Genomic DNA, 20,662 nt, shown 5'->3' on the forward strand with positions numbered 1-20,662 from the left:
CCATTGTAGAGAGAAACAAAGCAAAGAATCATACAAAACAATGCAAATTTAAGAGGAAATGTTGAGGCCCTTGGGAAGGCTGCTTTACATCCAGTGTAGTGTGTGCAGTGAGGTCACCCTTGGATAGAACAATCTCTAATTCAGCAGCTACTTAATGAAATAGGGCAGTTGTAGTTGTGCTACAACAGAGTAGCAGAGTCTCTGCTCTCCTAATTTTGGATAATCCTTGTCGCTGAAAAATAAACCAAGCCCATTCTGGTGCACGTGTGCAGTTGTGGGTAACCCATTTCATCACTGGTCTATGCAGCACCATATCATAAAACCTTTCTTCCCTCCTCCTTCCTGCTCTTTCCTGAGTTCTGCTCTGTGTCCTCTCCATCATCTGTCAAATGAAGCCCTACCAATTTTTTCACAGCCCATCTGTTCCCCCTTATTTATTCCATCTCAATTCTTCTTTACCGTTTTTTTTCCTGAAAATGCTTCGGGATACATGATGTGGGTTCAAAATGTCAATAATTCTGCACAGTTAAAAATTTATTACAAAAACATTCTTAGGTACAAATTCTATAGCCATTTAAGGGGGTAAGTAAATATCCTGTATGTGGGTCAAATGAGGAATAGAAATCTTTTTAAAGGTCACAAAAAATTCAAAGGCAGTAGTAGCAATAAAAAAGATCCCGTGGTAAGCTAAACTTCTCCCTATACTAATCCCAGGTATAGCTCTCATTTTGAAATTGTGCTGTAGCAACACAGTTTATGTGGAAAGAATAAGGGAAACAAGCAATGTGACCCTTTGAAAACTGCTAAATTAAAAAGCAATGTTGCACCTCGGATGGTCATGATAATCTCTTTGGATGTTTCTCCTCAGTTTTTATCTTTATTGCTTTGTGTAACTTGACAGACAGTGAATATATTTGAGTCAACGTCCCCACACCCCTGTGACTGGGCTCCTGTGATGGGTGCTACTTCCTTGGGTCTGCAATGGGAAAGCTCCTGGAGGTACAGTAAGCCACAGGTAGGGCACTGCCCCAGACTTGTGAACACTTTGTAGTTCCAGGCATACCCATGCTCTTTTTTTTTTCCCTGTAACCCTAGGGTTTCTACTTATGAAAACACTTCTCTGCTTGTGTCATCAAATATTTGCATAATGACAACCTCCATAGAGGCTGAACATGTTCAAAATTTTCTCCACATCCAGAAGTGTCTGTTTAAGTCTTTGCCTTGTGTTTGTGTCAGAATTAGGAAGAGGAACTAAAATGGAGGGAAAGAAGGGATGGGAGGAGGGTGGAAGCAACAGCAGTGGTGGGAGAGCAATGCTTCTGGTCTGGTTGTTTCAGGCAGTGCACAGAGAGGCCAGTCCTTCTGCAAAGCAGGACTTGGTTTTGCTGTTGCATTTGTATCCATAACCATACTTTCCTTGAAATATCCGGATGCCTCCATATTTCATGTGTTGGTCTTGCAAAAACAAATTGACAGTGTTGGGAAATGCTTGTTTTTAGCATACACTAGGGAGAAACAGTTGCTTTCCATAATTTTAAGTAATTGCAGAGCTCTTTGAGATGTGCATGTGTGCGAGTTTGGATTTTTTTAGAGTGCTGACCTCTCCAGAAGTAGCAGGATGTTGAGATCCATACTGATTCCTAATTTGACTATCAGCCACTCATTTTTTTTCAGGAAGTTTTTCATCAGCTATGTCATAAAGAGAAATCTGCTCTGACTTGATAAAAAATTAGTCTGAACAGCAGCAAGTGTAAATGATGAGAAGCAGAGCTGGCTTGTCTCCAGTTTGCCTTCCTGTTTTCCTCATTAATACTGATTTTTGAGTAATGTCTGACTCCAAAGCAACTTGAAAACATCACAGTAGCGAACAAGTCCAACAAGACCAGGTTTTAATCTTGTCCTGCATCTAGAGAGGGACAGATTTATCCTTTCAAAACCTGAGGTAAGTGCAGAATGAGACTATGACTTGGCCTGCCTGTTCCTAATGGTCTCCTGTAAATAAAACAGATGTTGAATACAGATTTTCTTGGAAGAGTAGTATAGCAGTAATTTAACAGGTTGGAATTTGGTTATAGCATGCTGACCTTTAGCAGTTCTCTCATAATTTATTGTAGCTTTCTGGTTAAAAACTTGCTTGGAAAAAACCCTCACTCTTTTAACTCCAATTTTGAACTGAATACCTTTAAATGAATGCAAAAATAAAGTTTTCCGGGTTCTTGTTCCTTTATAGATTCAGTTTTCTAAGTAGGTACAAGAAAATCAGAGGCAATTTTTCCCTTAGCTAATTAAAGCTGGTATTTAAATAAGTAAAGGAAGTTCTATAAAAATATGCAGTTGGAAGGAAAAATTGAGGGAAAAAAAATATATGTTGCAAACCATAAAATGAAATAGTTACCTCACCTTGGAAAGCTCCGGGAGGATGACATCTGACTCAAGGAGGAATCCTGCCTTCTGCTTTCTGGCTGGAATCAGCATTGGCTTCTTGTGGAACTCAGTCTTGCCCTGTGGTCCCTCCTCTGACATGAAGGTTGGTGCCTGGTTCTTTGATAGCTGGCTCTTCACAGTGGCACTTAGGGCTGCCTTCCTCTGTCAGAGGCTTCTGTCACGTACATTTGCAGTTTGTAGCTGTACAGACAAGACCTGACTTTCAGTAAGCCCTGGGGGGTGGCTTTTTCCTGTGACTTTGGGTGTTACCAAGGTGCTGGTTGAACTCAACCTGTTATACCTGGAGAAGGGATTGAATCACAAGCAGTGACCAGAATGTTGCCCCACAGTCTGTGGTACTGACCCTAAACAGAAAATTCTGAAAGAGAAGAAATTCTAGTACACACTTTAGCTATTTTTCATTTCTGGTATGGTTAAACATTTAATATAGGGTAAATATTTTACAATGACTTCCATGTGGATTACACTTACCATGAAATACCTTAATCATCTGAATTTTCACACTGTATTGGCACAGGACAAAGGTGTGTCCTGGCTGCCCAGATTTCAATTTTAAATTCCCCTCGGACCTTTAATTAATGTTCTTCTAAGTAGGGAGGTGAGCATTGAAAATGTCATTCTTAATCATGGAAAACCTTCGTTTAATTTCAGTGAATAAGATGTACCATGCTGTTTTTTTAAGCTCTGGTTTCAGTGGGCACCAGAGGAGCTCTTGGCCCCTTTGACAGCTGGACTCATAATGGTAATGGGTATGGTTACTTACTGACTTAACAGTGCCAGCTGAGAGTATGGCAAGGTCAGTCATTCATTATTTTGTAAATTGTTTTGTGATTGGGGCTATAAGAGGTGCTTCATTCTTCAAGCCTGGGTCAGTTTATCACAAAAGTACCCTGAGGTGACAGGAGGTTGAAGAAGGTGATTTTTAACTTCCTGTGCTTTCAGCAGTGACTTCCAACCCTGAATCACAAAGCACAGAAGAAAGGCATCTGCGGAATGTACTCAATGGTTATTGAGCAAAACCCAGCTCCTTTCAATGCAAGTAACCAAGTAACACTGAAACCCTCAGCTCTACTCTTCCCTGCCAGTGCAGGAGGATGGGCAAGGGCTGAATGGGTGCCCTCCCCTCCTTGACTCCCCTGCTCAGCACAAGTCTCTCAGAACACGTATTCATTCCCCTTAAAAGGGGAGGTAATCTCTCTCCTTTAGTTTGAAATGTTAAAGCACTAACTACTGTTCTGCATTCATCTTGTGTTGCTACTGAAATTTTTGGGCATGCAAGAGTAAAAACTAATGTTGTATAGAAATGCTGCATTAGCTGAGAGCTGTTGCAAAAGGAGCTGCCGCGTGTGCTGTTTCTGGGAGAGGAGCCTGAAACAGCAGGGCCACTGCTGTGCTGGCACAACTAGTTTGAACTGCTATGTGATGTGACCTTGAGGTCTTAGGCATACAGTGTGAGACAAACAAATTATTTCTCTTCTCTCCTTAATTATGATCCAAATTGAGATAGGACTACGGGTAATGGTTTTAAATTGAAAGAGGGTAGAATTAGACTAGACATGAGGAAGGCATTTTTACAATGAGAGTGGTGAAACAAGGGCACAGGCTGACCAGAGAAATGGGAGATGCCCCAAACCCTGGAAACATTCAAGGTCAGGCTGGATGGGATTCTGAGCAATCTGACTTAGTTGAAGATGGCCCCGCTCATTACAGGAGGGTTGCACTAAAGGAACTTTAAGGGTCCCTTCCAACCCAAACCATTCTATGATTCCAGGGAACATTGGGTTTTGCCTGTAGTGGAGAATGACCTGTAATAACATGGGAGTTTATGTTTATTTAAGAACTTTTAAGTGCTTCATTTTTGTATCTTAAGAAGTAGAAGAAACAGACAAACATACGAAAAGCAAACACTTCAGTACCTGAAGTTAGATTGACATGCTGCTAGAAATACTTAGGAGGGATGGGAATGCTGCACAGCATGGGCTAGAGGGGGGAGGTGTGTGGTGAATTTGCATTGGTAACATGGGCAACTGTGTATGGACTTTGCCATGTGCAGTGTGGTAAGCGATCATCATCACGGCTGGGCTTCATGAACGAAGATTTGGGGATAAGCTATAAAAAGGGGGGAAATTCATCCTCTGTAAATAGGTGGGATCTCTACTAGCATAGATTGGAGCTTAATATGGTTCATGTGTGAGAAATTTAATTGAGATGTAGGATAACAGCACACAAAACTCACTAAGGCAATTTGACTAAGTTGGAGAATGTTACAAACAGCCATACAAACTGTACCTATAGCTATCTTCTCACAGAGCTACTGTTTCTTTTATCACAGTATGAGCTTAGCAAGATTTTCGCTGTTCAAAAGGGCAATCTGGCTTCATTGAGAAATTATCCAGAGTTAAAAAGTTTATTTTAATCAGGTGTTAGACCAAGTTGTTCCTATTACACTACCCGTGAAGCTGCTGTCTCTAAGCTGTTACATTAACCAGAAGAATCTAAAGAAAATGGGGTTAACTTCTTTAATTCTTTGGCATGTCCCTCTCATGCAGGGATTCAAGTCCCTTTGAATTATTTCCACTGCATATGTATTGGTTTACACCCATGATATGCTCTGGAGCAAATTAACCAGACCTCTCTGTAGGCAGGGAACAGGTTTTTCTGCTCTGCTTCCAAGTGTGGACAGTTAGGATAATGTGCGTCAGAAACCAGGACCCACATGAAATGCAATTGTGAGCCAGTTTGCACCACTTATTCCAAGAATCGTGGCAGGCCACCCGCACAAATAACAAAGACAGTGTAAAATTAGCCCTCTCTCTGGAGGTGTCTGTGTGTAAAAGCATTTTGCACAATGTGGTTGTGCAAAAATACATCAGAAATTCAAATTGCCTTTCATAACACACTGAGTGTATTAGCTTTTCACTGCATCTGTAGCACTGATATGGCAGTGACTGAGGCATTACCTTCATTAGAGGCTGTGTTATTACCCTAAATAAACTTAACTGGAAACTCCAGTGTCACAAAAACAAAGCTAAGTTCTTCATCTGGATCTCTCCCACTAATGCCCTTTGCAGCTGTGTCTAAGCAGTGAATCACAAAGGAGGAAAACCACGGAGGTAAGCAGAGAGCAAGAGCTCTTCCAAACTGAGCAGCCTGCCAGGGGTACAGTAGTGGATCCCACATGCTGTAGCCCACTTGTGGTAGCTGGTCCTCAGCTGTGGTGAGTGAGCAGAGAGCACTGTGGCTCTCAGAGAAATAAAGATCTGAAAATACTAGATCTGTGGATATCCATTTCAAAGATGGCAGTGCTGTCTGGGGAGAGAGGAATTGTGCCAGAGCCACAGCATCAGGACATTTTGACTTCCTATGTAATTTGTGAATGCTCCCTAAAAGGTTGCAGAAAACTGGATCCTGTGCTGCTGAGCTTCTGGATAGACAGGGATTCCTCCAGGTGACCCTATTTGGTACTATGGGAAGAACAGCCTTTGAAAGGGGAACATGGTAGAAGCTAAAAATTAAAAAAGATGGTGCAGTACAGTTAAGCAATGGCTGGGCAAATTCCATTATTGAGACATTAACGGAACTGAAAGGATGGAAATACCTAATGTGTCAGAGGCAGAGGATGTGTTAAAAAACCACCTGTACTAACAGGTTAAAAAAAAAAAGGAGGGGGAAGATGCTTATGGTTAGTTGTTTTGCCTGTCTCTCCTCTAGTGTTTGCTCATGTTTCTTGCTGCTTTGGTGTTTTGAGCATCAGAATTAATGTCATATCCTTGAAGCTTAAAAGCAAATGGGAAATTAGCAGTCCCAGTCCTGACCTTATTTCCTGTGCTGTGATGCAGAGACAACCTAAGGGACCTTTAAGGTCATTAAAACAGACATTCTTTGTCCTTCTCTTTAGAGGGTTTTTTACTTCTTGCTCAACCTCAATACTGGCAGCCGGCACTGTATGTATTTTATCATCTTTTTCACTGGCCTTACCTTCCATGAATGGTCAGCTCTATATTCCTGTCCTCATCCTATGCACTGATGTCTGTAGTTAAAAGGCAACTTAGCTGTTGCTAAATGGAAAAAAAAAAAAAAAATCTTGTCTGGAGTGGAGCATTGGTGCTTCTACAAAAGTGCTCTGGTATAACAGGAGGAGAAACTGCCAAATGCTCTTCTTTCTCCCTTGCTATCCCATCTTGCTCTCCCCTGGGCTGGATGTTCACTTGTGCCTGTGATCCGACACTGGCAAAGCCAAAACCTTGTGTTTGGCCCCATGTCTGGCTACACAGCACGTATCTGTGGCTACATGCGGATGACGTGATGTGGGAGAGGTAGAACTCATCCTGAGGGAAGATGTCCACTGAGAACAGCACAAAGGGGAAAAGCTATCTTTTTTCCTATGGCCAGAAAGTGTCAAGGAGTTGGAGTGAGATGAATATTGACAGTCAGGGAATTCTTAAATAAACAGATCTCCTTAACTAAGTTTCTGCTGGAAAGAAAAACGTACCAGAAAAATATCTTTGATTTTTTCTTTCTTTTTTTTTTTTACAGCAGCATAGAACTGTGTTTAATCCCAGTAAAATAAACTAATGGATGAGATAAAAAGGTGTTATTGTCATATGCAATAGCTCTGACAAAGCTGATGGAAAAGTGACTCTTGGTTCAATTGAATAAGCTCTGTTTTCCTCACTAGTACTATTTTGTGGTCTGTTTGAGCAGAAGACAAGGAGTTCTCTTCATAGGTTGCACATTTATGATTGAATCTCTTGAATTCAAACTTTCCAGTTGGTTGTACTTAAGTGAAACTCTATAAAACTAGATGAGGGAGCTATCCCAACTTTTTTTATAGGAACTTTTAACTGTTGCAAATGAACATTACACTCTTTTATTCAGAAAATTACATACTTTTACCAGGTGTACCACTTCCTAATCGATTGCCTACAAGATGGTCTCTAGAAGTCCTCTGAAGAAATTTGTGCAGAACTTAATAACCACTGACTTAAATGAATTATTTGGATAATTATTTAAAATCTCATCTCTCTGGAATGAATAAGTAGTATTACTAATTTGATAAAAGTTGTATGGCCTCTCTTGAAATAATAATTTTTCATTGTTACTTTTAAAGTATCTCTGGTAACAGCCAAACAAATATGCAATTTATGAGATCACTTAATGCTATGTTAATCTGCTGGCCAGCTTCAGATTTCAGTTAAAAATGTCTGGTAGCACTGGAAAAACATACCTATTTGGCAAACTGTCAGCTTTCTTCTGGATCAATGCTCATAAAAATATCTTTTATTTACCAAGATTAAACAATAACAGTTTGTTTTCCATTTACTATCATAAAACAATCATGGCATGAAATCTGGTACATTCTGCTAAGAAACATAAGTCCAATTAGTTCATTTGTTTCTGTCAACTCTTTGTCCAGGTCTGCTTTTACAGCCTTGGATGGCTCCAGATTTATTTTTATGGATTCAATTTTAACTCTGAAGGCTGCAACAGTCTAATGTACAATCTATCACTCCAGTAATATTTTTTCCAAAGATGAAGCAAGACCAAGTAATCTGTTGTATTATATATTTGTTTCCTTTTAAAGAAATGGCAATTATATTTACCTGAATTTGATTGATTGAACATTTCTGGGTTGTTACGTTTCTGGACTGAACAAATAGTTCCGCACTGTGGATCCTCAGCTGAATATTGTTTTCTTATAATAACTGATGCTTTAAGCAAGTAGAGCCTCAATGTGATGTTAACCAGAATATTATCTGTTTGGGTTACAGGATTTTCTTACATAATACTCTTTGCTGTTACTTCCAGAGTTCGGCAGCTGTTAAACAAATATTGCTCCAGAGTGTCTGCAGATTTCAGTGTTTAATTTCCCCTAGGCTTTTGTTTGTCATTCAACAAAATATAAGTATGTAATATTGATCAATAGGAAAAGAAAGTGGCTTCATCAAATGCAGTCCTGGAAAAAGCTATCATTTGTAATAAAAGTTTTCTGTAGCTTTCACTCCAAAAAGAGGCAGCGTAGGAAGTAATAGTTATTCTTAAGGTAGGAAATACTTTTTTACTTGATGGCATACTAAAAATATCAGGAGGTTCATGGATAGGCCAGGTCAATAATAGTGTCTGTGGTGCTCTGTGAGGAGCCAAGAATAGACTCTGGGTGAAGGTTTCTTTTCTAGTGGAAATTTGGAGCTCCTGGGCCCAAGGTATGATTTTTTTTAATGCTATTTACTTCAAACAGTTTTCTGACTTTATTGTGAATTATATTTACTTTGTCTCAAACAAAGTGACTGCCCTGTGTAGTAAGAATTTAAAAATGGAATTAGCGTATGAAAATTGCAGCAGGAAAAGAAGCTTTAGAGTAGAAAAAAGCCATCAAGTAGACTGAGGACAGTGCATCCCTCTTGTTTCTAGAAATCTCTGACAGTTCCTTTTAGTTGGAGAAATGTGTTTACAAGTTCATCAGGGACATTTACCAACTTTTGAACTTTGCCTGAAAGGCAAAACTCCCACCACCTTTGAGATTTAAACCATAAAATGGAGAGAGTTGCCTGTGAGCTCTAAGGCAGGAATCTAACAGCAAATGTTAGCATTTCACAAGGGGGAAAAAGCACAAGGAACAGAGTAATACTCCCTCTCTGTGAAAAACAAAAACTATATATATATATAAAACTATAGGCACTGAAGGCAAAACAATGCTCTGGCCAGAACGAGCCTTGAACACAAGACTGTCAAGTGGCCTTCCTAATTCTTTTGCTGCATGTGACTTTTATTGAACACTTAAGCAAGTAGGTATATTTCAACAGATGTTCTAATACTCTGCCTTGAATTAATTGGGAAAAAAAATAAGTGTTTTTCTTCTTTCTTTTTCATAACTCCACAGCAAGAGATGCTACAGAAGAGAGAGGAAATGAAACATGAATCATGGACTTTAGAAAGGGTACAAATAAAATGTGCAGGCTATTAATTAAACCAGCTTCCAAATGAACAATCTAATATCTTGTCTGTGTAATTTCATTATCAACAATCTGAAAGGGCTCAAATATTTCTGCTAATGTTTTAACAACAGATGTGGACTAGACTATGTTAATTGAGAGAGACTGTTTATCCAGTTGCCAAGAAACAGACAGTTTTCTTTGAGAATGCAGTGTTGTGCTTACAGCCTCAGCATCCTCCTGTTCTCCTGAAAGGTTTAGGAAGTCGATGTTCTGGTAACTAAGTTACCCCTGACAGCACTGGAACAAGCTCAGCTCCACAAATGGATGGAGAGTACCATTAGGCAACAGCTGATGTTCAAACATGTTGAACATTAAAAGAGAATACCTTTTGTTCTGTCAACGACTTTATACCTTCAGGAAAGGGAATTAGGTTTTCATGACGACAAGAAGGGAAGATACATGTTTAAGTGAAGATTGCTGTTAAAAAAGAAAGGCTTAATAGACTAATAATAAACCCATTCCAAGCTGGCTGCCAGGTACTGTGAATAATTATCTGCTCATGTTGTCTGAGTGCTGTGGTTACACTTTGTGATTTTTCTCCCTGATGCCAGTGATCCTGCTGTATTGTTGTTGACCTATTTCTAACAAAAGAATGTGGGCAGGGAAATCTGGAATTTTTAACTCGTAAGACTAACAAGCTAAGAATTATGATTAGCTTTGAGTTAAGAATGTTTAATTGAATGAATGATGGATGTTTGATTAACCTTTTCTAATGTGGTGTGCTTTTTATTTTCCACTTTGTAACTGAGGTATTTGTGTCTCCTAAATCAGAGTCATCACTTTTGTCAGTCATTTATGCCTCCTTTTATTCCCAACTGCTTGTTTCCATCTCAGTCTTCTCACCTTCCCACTTTCAGTCTATCAGCTTGCTGCTTAAGGTACTTCTGCTCTGTGAGTCTTTACTATGGCCTCAAGGATGAACAGTGGAACAAACTTCCTTAAGGTGCTCATTTCTCAGCTTAATGTGGAACTTCTGCTCCTCCAACAGTCTTGGTGTCAGCTGGTACTAAGGAATGAGAAGTCTGCTTTTGTGTACTGAGCAAGAAACCTTCTTCCCTCTCCTCTTATTCAGCTCAGACCTGCCTCATCCTCATCGAGATGCCCAATGCCCTGGAGTGGGGGCTGTCACTGGGCTGCTCTCACTCAGTACAGGGGCACAGACCATACAGCCACAGCTTCAGAGGGAGCCATCATCCCCTGTGGGTGCTTGTGTCCCTGGGGCTGCCTACCTGGAGAGCAGGAGAGGCTTACTTTGCCTGCTGGCTTGTGGCATGTCTCTGGGTTCTGCTGCTACCTGGATTTTTCAGCATTGATGGCAAAAGAAGTTTCCATTGGAAGCATTTAGTTTGAAAAGGTTTACAATCTGTTTTAGCAATCTCTTTTGCTTGGCCTAGTGGAAAACATGCCAACCTCTACCTCTCCATGTCCCTTCATGCCTTTTGGAGAGGCTAGGATTCCCGACTGAACAGTATCTGTCTTTTTGTGATGTACAGTCATCTGTAACAATTACCCTTAGAACAAGATGACTTGACTTTCAGCAAACTTTATCCTGAACGATCTGGAGAATTAGTATGACAGTTTGTGTTACAGAATGTCACACCAGATTCTAAAAGGGATCTAGAGAACTAAAGTGCAAATTAAGGGAGAACCTATTCACCTGCATCTAAGATCAGATCGCAAGAGCTCTGGCACTTAAACACCTGGACATCCATGGGTACCTGTGTTCTTGCCAGACAAGCTATGTAGGCTCTGAGAGTTGCACTCAGCCTAGTCAGAGCCCCTGCATTTATAAATAAGCCACTTTGTCACCTGGGATCCCTCTTGCAGAGCCTGCCTGTGAGGCTGATTTGTGAAATGTCATGTGAGCATGAGTAAGATTCGGTGATTAAAAGAAGGTCAGCAAAAAGCACAGAACTTTCATACCCACTGTCATTGAAAAGTACAGAAGGTTGCAGAGGGAAGTATCATTATTGAAAAACCTGGAGATAAAGTGGGATGTGAGAAATGAGCTCAGCACATTTGCAGACAAAAGGAACTGCAGGTCATGTTTTCTCCAGACAGGAAACCTTGGAACTCTGCAGCTCTTCTGCTAAAGGGACCCCTTCACCCTTCTCTGTGAAGACCATGAAGCCGTGGGGTACCAAGAAGATATGCACAGTGCCAGGAGAGCCTGGCACTGTGGTCTCACCATAAGAGACATTTCTTCTGGGGGCACATAAAGGTTTTGTTTCTGGTTGCTCAGGAAGAAGCTGCTTCTACATTTTGTCTGGATGCTGGGAAAGCAGAGGGCCATCCCAGTATCTGTACAAAGCAGACTCAAGAGTCCCTGTCTTGTGCCCTGTGTTGCTATTGTGGTATCGGGGCAAACTTGTTCTTCCCTGAAGAATGATGTAGGCATTTCACTCCAAAGCAGATTTGGTCTATGATTTGGTATTTTAGATGGTGTTAAAATCCGGAGAAGCTTTTCAGGCATTTTTACATGTGGGCGTTGTGCATGGTAACCACAGGCATTGAAGCCTTTCAGTGCACAGAGGATGTAAGCATTCAGTTCAGGCTTGCAAATTCCATTCCTGTGACTGAACACCACCTATACCATCAAATGGAGCAGGCATCCTACAAGCCTCAGCAGTATATAACGGGTTTTAACATAATGCTCAAATAAATTGTGAGATGGGTTAAGGCAGTAATACAGTAGGCCCTGGAGATGTGATTTGCAAGATAATGTAGTTACTGGCTATACAATGGAAGAGCATTCTTGGTGTTTTGTAGATAAACATTGCAACTTGGCATTCCTGAGTGATGAGTTTGTGCCTGCAAATAATATTACACCTCCTCTTTATCAATACTTCATTGTAATTGGAGCTGTCTATAAGCTGTGTCTCTTCTTTCAATTAGAAGCTACAACTCAACTGAAATTCCCTTCTTTGCATTGTCAAACCACAGGTTCACTCTTCAAAAAGCAAATATTTTAAATATTCTGTGTAAACTACAGCATTAAATTCTCATGTTTTCTGTTCCTCTGACAATCTGTTAGTCATAACAGGGAGAGACAAATATGCCCTTTGTAGTAGTAATAGTGTTTGCTAGTTTTCCATTTAACCAAAGTAATTTGTAAGCAGCCTGCTGTGGGTTCAAAGTATCCATTATTGAAAATCAGACATGTTTAACTTGAAACTACAGTAGCTAAATATAAAAAGTGTAATATTCTCTGTTCCTTCACAGTGCTGGGAAAAACTCCAAAGGCCTGAGTTGAAGAGGAGAGATGTCATGTCCATACATGGGGGTAAAAATAGCATGAGAGACTGAATGGAAATCATACATTCAGCCTACAGCCATTAAAGGGAAACAGTAAGTTGAAACAAATGCCTTTTGGTGCTTTGCTTATGTGACTTCTCCAAAGTACTTGTTCTTTACTCTGCCACTCGCTATCTTCAAGCTGAGGTTATTCTCCCAGGCAAGGGAGCAGCACTTAACACATCCCTGTCCCTCTTTCTCTTAGTGCCTGCCCACACTTGCCTTCAGTACCCAAAAATGTAGCTTGCCTAGCAAAGAACTGTTTACTAAATCAAAGCATCTCAAAGACTGACATTGTTCTACCAGCTACATAGTATGAAGTTACTCTTTGTTACAACAAAAAACTTGCATCTCCTATTCCTGAATGTATCTCTTCTGTTTCTGTTGTTTTCTTTCTGTGTCTCTTGGCAGTTGGCCCTTCTAGTCCATTGCTGACTGATATACACCATGTATATAGCTGTTCTCAAACTTCAACTACAGCAAAACCCTTCAGGGACTACGTTTTGATCTTCTCAGAAAAGTTTTGTTTTGTCACTATCATGTCTGTGGTGTTTTTCTCCTTACTGTGCTAAAGATGAGTCAAATTTTATTTTTTTCCAGTTTTGACACATCCATAAACTGTGACAGCACCAGGCTATGAAACTGTGAAAGATATCCTGCTGCTCACTTGTTTGGTGGTTGGTTTGTCTTTTTTCTTTTTTTAAAGCCAACATGTTTCAGTTACTACCTTTCCTTCAGTCACCCCTCCTCTAAGGTGTGCTACATGTAGCTGTAATATGTTCATAGCAAGAGTCTTCTCTGCAACCACCATACACACGACAAGCTGATTTTTTTAGTGGTTCTGCAGTGGGATACAGCTGCAGAGTGCACCCAGCCAGGTAATATAAAGGAAACTTTTCACCCATTTCATAACAATGCCTGGAATTACAGGATCCTGACCCTTTTCAGACTTTAAACAAATGGCCTTGAGCTTCTTAAGAAGGAATTTTTGGGCTTTGTTATTTTAAGCTAGTTATGTCTGAAGGGAACCGCATGCCCTGTAGTCTCAAGTCTAAATTTACAAGCTGTAAAAAAACTTGCACAACTGTGTTCAAATAAACAGCTGTTTAAAATACCCAAGTAACAGAAAAGCCAAATCTGACAGAAATTATGTTTGTATTTATTCAAACTCCAAGATAACATCTGATTCCCCTTATTTTCACTCCTTCCAGTGTAGGTGGAACTGATTCAGATGCTTTCTTAGGAAGAGGGGGTGGAGAGCCCTGAGAAGCACCTGGTTTATGGAGAGGTAAGAGCTCTCTGAAAATGATAAAAGCCAGGCTGGTGCTATTCCATTTGGGATTTGTTTGCAATTGTGTCTTACTGTGCTCATATATATGTGTGTGAACCTTTGAGGATTACTACTATTTTACATCCTAACTTTCCCTCAGATTGTGATTATCCAGAAAGAAACGTGGAACACTCAGCCTATCTATGAATTACAGTACCCCATCATTCAAAGGATAATATTGGCCTCATACAGGATGCATTTGGTATACAACATGCTTTTCTTAGAGTCAATCTTATCATGACATTTGCATATTCTGCAACACCCATTTCAGCTGCTCTTTTCTGAAATGCCCTTACTTGCTTTGCAGAGAAAAATAGCGAGGAATGTTGTCCTTTTGTAAGCAAAAAGAGGTCGAAGAAACAATGAGCTCTTGCATTTGTTAGCACTATAACTGACTGAAAGGCACAGAGCCACACTGTTCCCTATGGCTCTCTGCACATTCACTAGCTCAGAGCACAGCAGCTGGAGTTTGGATCCATTTTATCCACCATGTACTTCTACTAACCAAAATTGCATGGGTGACTGTATACCTGCTCTTTCTGTGCCTGTGATAGGTCCTTGCTTGTTTTACTGAGTAATATGGAAGAAGATTTGAAAGTAGATCTCCTAAAGCCAGGCCACAGCCTGAAAAATCATTTCACTTGTGCTCTCATTTCTCTTTCTTCTCCTCAAACCTGTCTCTCAGAATCAAAGGACACTGATCTTCAAGCTTTCACAAGCATTTCTGGAAACCCTGCCTGGGTTTGCCTATACACACTGCTTTTGGAGAAACAGCCAATCAGTTTCTGTTATTTTAATCCTGGTGCTCTCATATAAATATGTACCATTACTTGTAACATCTCTGCAGAAGGAAAGTATGTCTACAAGCACCAAAAATTGTGTCTCCGGTACAAAATGCAAATCTGAAAAATAGTGATGGAAACTTGATACAGGCTCAAAGAGACTGTAAGGTAATGCCACTGGTGTTCATGCTGCTTTCATTGGTTCTGATTCTTATTTCTTCTATCTGTGCAAAATATAAAGGAGGTGTCTATGATATCTTTTCATGGATATTACTAGTTGATTTTTTTTAGGGATGCTTGAGTTGTATAATTAAAGGGCTGATAATTAATAGCACATAGTTCTTCATGCCTTACATCCTTCACACTCTGGTCTGAAGCACAGCCGTAATCATAGCAAGGAACTTTGTTGAGAAGAAATTAAAGTGGAAGGGTAACATAGTGGGAGTTTCTTCAAGTCTCTCACTAATATAATTTTATTCCATCCAAATGCTTATTGCAAGTAACCACAGTATGTTTCACTACAAATTTTACTGGACACATTAACTGCACATTAATGGCTCTTGCATAGCTCATATATTTGTAGCTCTAGGGAAAGGAAAAGCAAGGCCACTTTGATATCAGTTTATGTAACACAGAATTTTTTTCTTGGAAGGCTCGAGGCCATTAAGAGTATGAACTATACTGGAATATGTTCCGTATGGCAGTTTCTCAGGTACTGTGATAGCTAATCCAAGTTAATAATTAAAATCCTCTTCTATCCCTCTTTCCTTCAGGATGCAAGAAAGGCCTAGGGTTTCTTTTAATACCATATCATCTTTTCGTGTGTATGTGATCCTGTCCTCATTACCACAGCATACTTAATATTGTAGTGAGTAATATTTCATCTGGGTAAACAATCAAAGGGGAGAAGGGTTGGTTTGTTCTTTAAGATATATTTTTATCGAATAAGCCCACAGTGATATCAGTGATTGATGGAGCACTACTAGCACTGGCAGCCTTAAGACCCTGTTTCCAGAGTAGTAGTGCACATTTAAATGAAGATTTTATCTTGGTTTGGGCAGCCACAGAGCATGCTGTCCTTGTGCCCAGCCGCTGCCGCACTCAGCAGGCGATATTTTGGGATTTCTCTGCATTGGAGGGACTTTTAGAGGTTGAAGGTGTAAGAGTAGCCATGAAAGGGAGATTAAGCCCAAAAATCTGGTTTCATGCTCTTGGGATATTTTACCACTTCTTCAGTTATAAAACATGAGGTTTTTTTCTGCTTGCCTGGCAGGATGCTGTGATCTCACAACTGCTGGGTGGTGCCCCCCCTACATTGGGCTCATAAAGGAACCATCACCATTACAAACAAAGGAATTAACTGTAAATACTCAGAAATCTGAGCCTTAAAAACTAATGTACTTCAGGTTTGTTTGTTGTTTTTTTCCCCCCCATAAAAGGTTCTGCTAGGCAAAGTCATGCATAAAATAGAGAATATTCCAGTGTTCTCCCTCAGTATATGAGGATGGGTCTTCGGTGTCCTATCACCAAACCAAAGGAAAAGGTTTGGACTGCGTTATATAAAATATGAAAGAAAATGATTGCAATTCTCCCACTTGGCAGGGCAGCTCTTCCGCTTCTCCTCATAGGGGCAGGTAGAGCTGTAGAGGTTTGCTCATGACAGAGCTGCAATTTAGTGACTCCTGGATTTGACCACCAGCTAATTTTCACAAAGACCCTGCAATATCAACTGTTTGCCTTTGGCCTCCAAATGTCAAATAAAACAAGTTTAGTTTAAAAATTCCAAAGAGCTGTTGCAGGAGCAATTGGAGATGCTGGAATATCTGCTTGCAGATGATTTCACAATTGTAAGGAATGGCATCCAACCTGCTCTCTGGCTGATTGACTTGCTCTGTGCCAAACATTTTTATGTTCTGTGCTTTTTCTACTACATAACTGTCAGATAGCTTTGGAGTTCATGGTGGGAGCATTCAGACGTAGTGCAGCTGTTCCTGTTGCTCTAACAGCTACTTTATATCCCAGACAGGTCACAGAACAGGACAAAAAGCAGCTGTGTTGCCAGTCTGTGAATCACAGAGCATCTTCCACCTGGGAAGAAAACTGTTATGTCAGAAGATTATGTATCTTAATTCTCCAAAGTTTCTAGGGAGATGCTAATCAGTTAATTTCTACTCAATATGGTAAACTGTGTGACTAGAACTGTCTCATAATGCCTTAAATGGGCAATACTTTTGGATTAAAAGGTTTTATTTCTGTATTTTCACTTTTTTTACAAACATGAGAGAATAAGGAGCTAAGTTAAACACCTTTGCTAATGAGTGTCCATCTGAATTCACAGCTTTAGCAATTTATTACTGAAGATGACAATTTAATAATGGAAATAGCTAATCAGAGAAAACAAAGTTAATGGTTTTCTCAAATAATGCTGGTCAATGACAGTGTTTGGGCTTGTGATAGAAGGAAAGAAATGGCTGAATTTTGAATTCTGGCACAATTTTTCAGATATATGAAAACACTTGCTTTCTCTCTTCAAAGCCTTGAGTGTTTGTAGTCAGAAGACCAGCTGTGCTGATACCTGGGACCAGAGCTACTGCCAGTGCCTGCACATCTGCCTCAGCCACAGTGTAATGTGTGCAAATCTAGGTGAGAGACACTGATTTGTGAGATTTATGTAAAGCCTGGTAGATTTACCAGATTTCTGACCATAGGCAGTGTCTGTTTCTGTGGGTGATTGCTGCACATTCTTACAGGGATCTTGCTTAATTTCCTCTTTTATCTTGGATTAATGCTTTATGGGAAAATACATTGTGAATCTGTATAACTAACAGGTTTAGTAGTGCTCATCAAATAACTTAACATTCAGAAGAAGCAAGCACACATGCTGTTCTCTCTGGGGAGCAAACCTATCTGCAGGAATTCAACTCATTACATTTATTTAGCAGATCTGGAAGAAAGGACTTAATTTGATTTTGAATTGCTTTAGTTTTCATATTAGAGAAAAGCAATAACAGAAATCAAGTTATCTGGCACATTTTACATCAGCTAAAACTACCCCCAGCAGGGTGTTGCTCAGGAACAGCAGCTTGCCACTTCTAGTCAGGACCAGCACTGCTGCTTCTGTAGCAGATCACTGTTTTTATGATGTTTGGACTTGTAATAAAGTTTTCTATCTGTTGTTGGGAGATAGTACATATATATCCATTTCTTAAAAACACCCCAACTCCACAGTGGAGTTTTTTGTAAGCTTTAGGTAATGGGCTAATCTGAACAATTTAATTGGTTTTTCTACGAAGCTGCCTTATCATCCTGTGAGGAGTGTGCCCAAAACTCTGAGATGTCTTTTTGTCCCTGCTAGTTTTAAGAGCAAAGTTTTCCTGTGCCCAAGGACAAGAATTCCTTCCCCAAATCCTTCTAGAGCAACAGGATGCATAATGTCCCTTGGAAACTGGTGAGGACAGTCCACGCAGCCCTCAGAATGTGTGGGTGAGTGCAGAATGCTCTCTCCAGAGCAAACTGTTTGGAAAGGCTAAACTACTTAAAATCCCACTCATCCACAAAACTGGTGCAGTCAAGGAAGAGTAGAAGAGTCAATAATCTAGCTGTTTAATATATTTTTGCAAGGATTATTTGGCAGTATACTATTTTTATGATGTTTAGCAGAGGGACATGCTGTCTTTCACTTCCTTCTCTAATCCATTTCCTATGTGTTAGCAAAGGGTAAAAAATACTTGGGTACTGCACTACAACTGAGGTAACCTTATATGACAACAAATTCCTGAGGCTGGAACATTGTGACTGGTCTGACAAAATGTTGTACATTCTTCTTTTTTTCATTTAAATAGAAGAAGCACGGAAAGTTTGCAAAGGATGGGGGTGGAAGAAATGTTCTCTGTTCTCCAAAACTGGGTGAGAGGTTGAAATACAATTGAAATTAGATTGTTTGGATGTCCTTGATGGTACAGATGAAGCTTGTCTGGATGGAGCTTTTACCTACTTTATTTCAGTTTTCTTAGTCATAGTTTCTGAAACGTTTTACGGTTTACTTAGGTGCATAGGAGCTTAGCTGGAAGCCCTGTTGAAATCTCAGTATCTAATTTTCCAGCAAGCAGTAAGCTCAGCTGACAGATTCACAGCATAAGTTCTATCACAGCATTGGCTTTCAAGAACTGATATATTAAGATACACATTAATGCACAAAAGAATTGTAAGTGGCTGCAGTTTGCATGTTGCAAAAAATAGTAATCTGTATTTAGAGCAATTGATTTCCTCTTCTGATGGCCTTCTGAAGTGAGAATGCTTTATCAGTCTTTACTACTGAGAGCACTAGGAGCTTTTTTGTAAGTAAATCAACTCTCATCTGGCAGAAGTGGGTGAGGAGGGTGGTTTGGAATCTAAAGCAGTGGCTGGCACAGATCCTCAGTGCTGGACTAACTCTGCTGACTTTGAAGTCAGAAAATACAAACTGATGCAAAGTAGGTTTTTTGAACCATCACATCACTCTTTGTCAGAAAGCATCAATTCCCTGGACACCATCAGTTTGTTGGGAATAAACATGAACTCCTCTGCTCTGCTTTTATTAATTGCAAATGTGCTTTGTGAAAACCAGTAAAAGGGTGTTACCAGCTTAAGACTTTGCCAAGGCAGTAAGGTGGAGTTGCATGTGGGAATGAAGCCTTGTTTAATCAGGTTTTGTAATTACTTTGATACAATTTTAGCTGAAGCATGTTGAGTCAAGCAGTTCCTGGTTTAATACACTTACTCTTTAGTCTTCAGTTGCAAATTTTAGAATTTACCAAATACCTATTTAATAACCAATTTTTATTGTTGCACACTGATCATCTACAAATATGCCTGTGGTAACTACATGTTGTACTTTTATCTGGTTTTACTTAAGTAACCAGTTTTAGATGTCAAATCTCCCCTGAAGTCTACTAAATTTTTGGATAGGTTTTAAAGATGAAAAAAATCAATCCTCATCTTGAACTCACAATAAAGGGAGGCGAGCACAGCAGTAGCAGAGATTTTCCCCCTCTCGTACCATGGATTTGGTTTAGTTTTACAGTGTTTTCTTGACTCCCCCATTAGATCTAGAGGAGGAATGTCCTCCATGGAGAGGTGTATTGGAGATAGGGCTGTCTGAATGCAGAGGCACCCACGGGGCACTTGCAGGTGAGCTTGCTGGGTTGGGGAGGAGTGGGTGTTACACTGCACAGCAACCTGAAGGTTCACAGCACTGATAGTTCGCTATCAGGACACACCTCACCTATTGTCAACACATGCAGAGGCTGTAGAGAGTTTTTAGCAAGAGGAGGTTGTTATTTATAGGCAATGGAAAAGTTTATGCTTCTTGTTTGCAATTGCAAATATACAGCAAAACTGTACATTCCTTTATCATCTTCGTTCAGTTGCTAAATCCCCAAGTTTCTTCCCCAAGAATCGTCCCTGTTTCTCTGGATTTCTTGATTTAACATCTATAACCAAGGCACCTGACAATTACTCTGAGAGTTTATAAAGCTGCTTTTTTGGTTTTCTCTTACTTTAAAAAACAAACAAAAACCTGTAAAATCTGAAAACTCTGGGGTGTTTCTGAGGAAAAAAAGATTGTTGCTTTGTTTGTTTGTTTTTTTTTAATGAGAAAGGAACATCTTATAATTAGGAATAACAAGACATTCGTGTTTGTAATGAGTGAATTATAGCCTACAAAGTAGCTTGAATGTTTTCAGCTGAAAGCTGCTTTGGAAGCTTAACATGGGATTAATTTTTGAAGTATACCTGGACTACCAAGAAGTTAATCAATGGAGTGTGAGCTATACCCA

General features: G+C 39.9%; 1 long non-coding RNA gene across 1 annotated transcript; it reads left to right on the top strand.

The window, feature by feature from the left end:
- The first annotated feature begins 9,776 nt into the window (after positions 1-9,776).
- On the top strand, positions 9,777-14,022 carry LOC120324595. The gene is made up of 3 exons (XR_005566033.1): positions 9,777-9,916; positions 12,663-12,788; positions 13,946-14,022. It is a non-coding gene; the product is annotated as an uncharacterized LOC120324595 (long non-coding RNA).
- Positions 14,023-20,662: the final 6,640 nt, after the last annotated feature.

Source organism: Pipra filicauda, unplaced genomic scaffold (assembly GCF_003945595.2).
Source record: "Pipra filicauda isolate LSUMZ 115617 unplaced genomic scaffold, ASM394559v2 scaffold5_size6683894_pilon, whole genome shotgun sequence".
Classification (NCBI taxonomy): Eukaryota; Metazoa; Chordata; class Aves; order Passeriformes; family Pipridae; genus Pipra; species Pipra filicauda.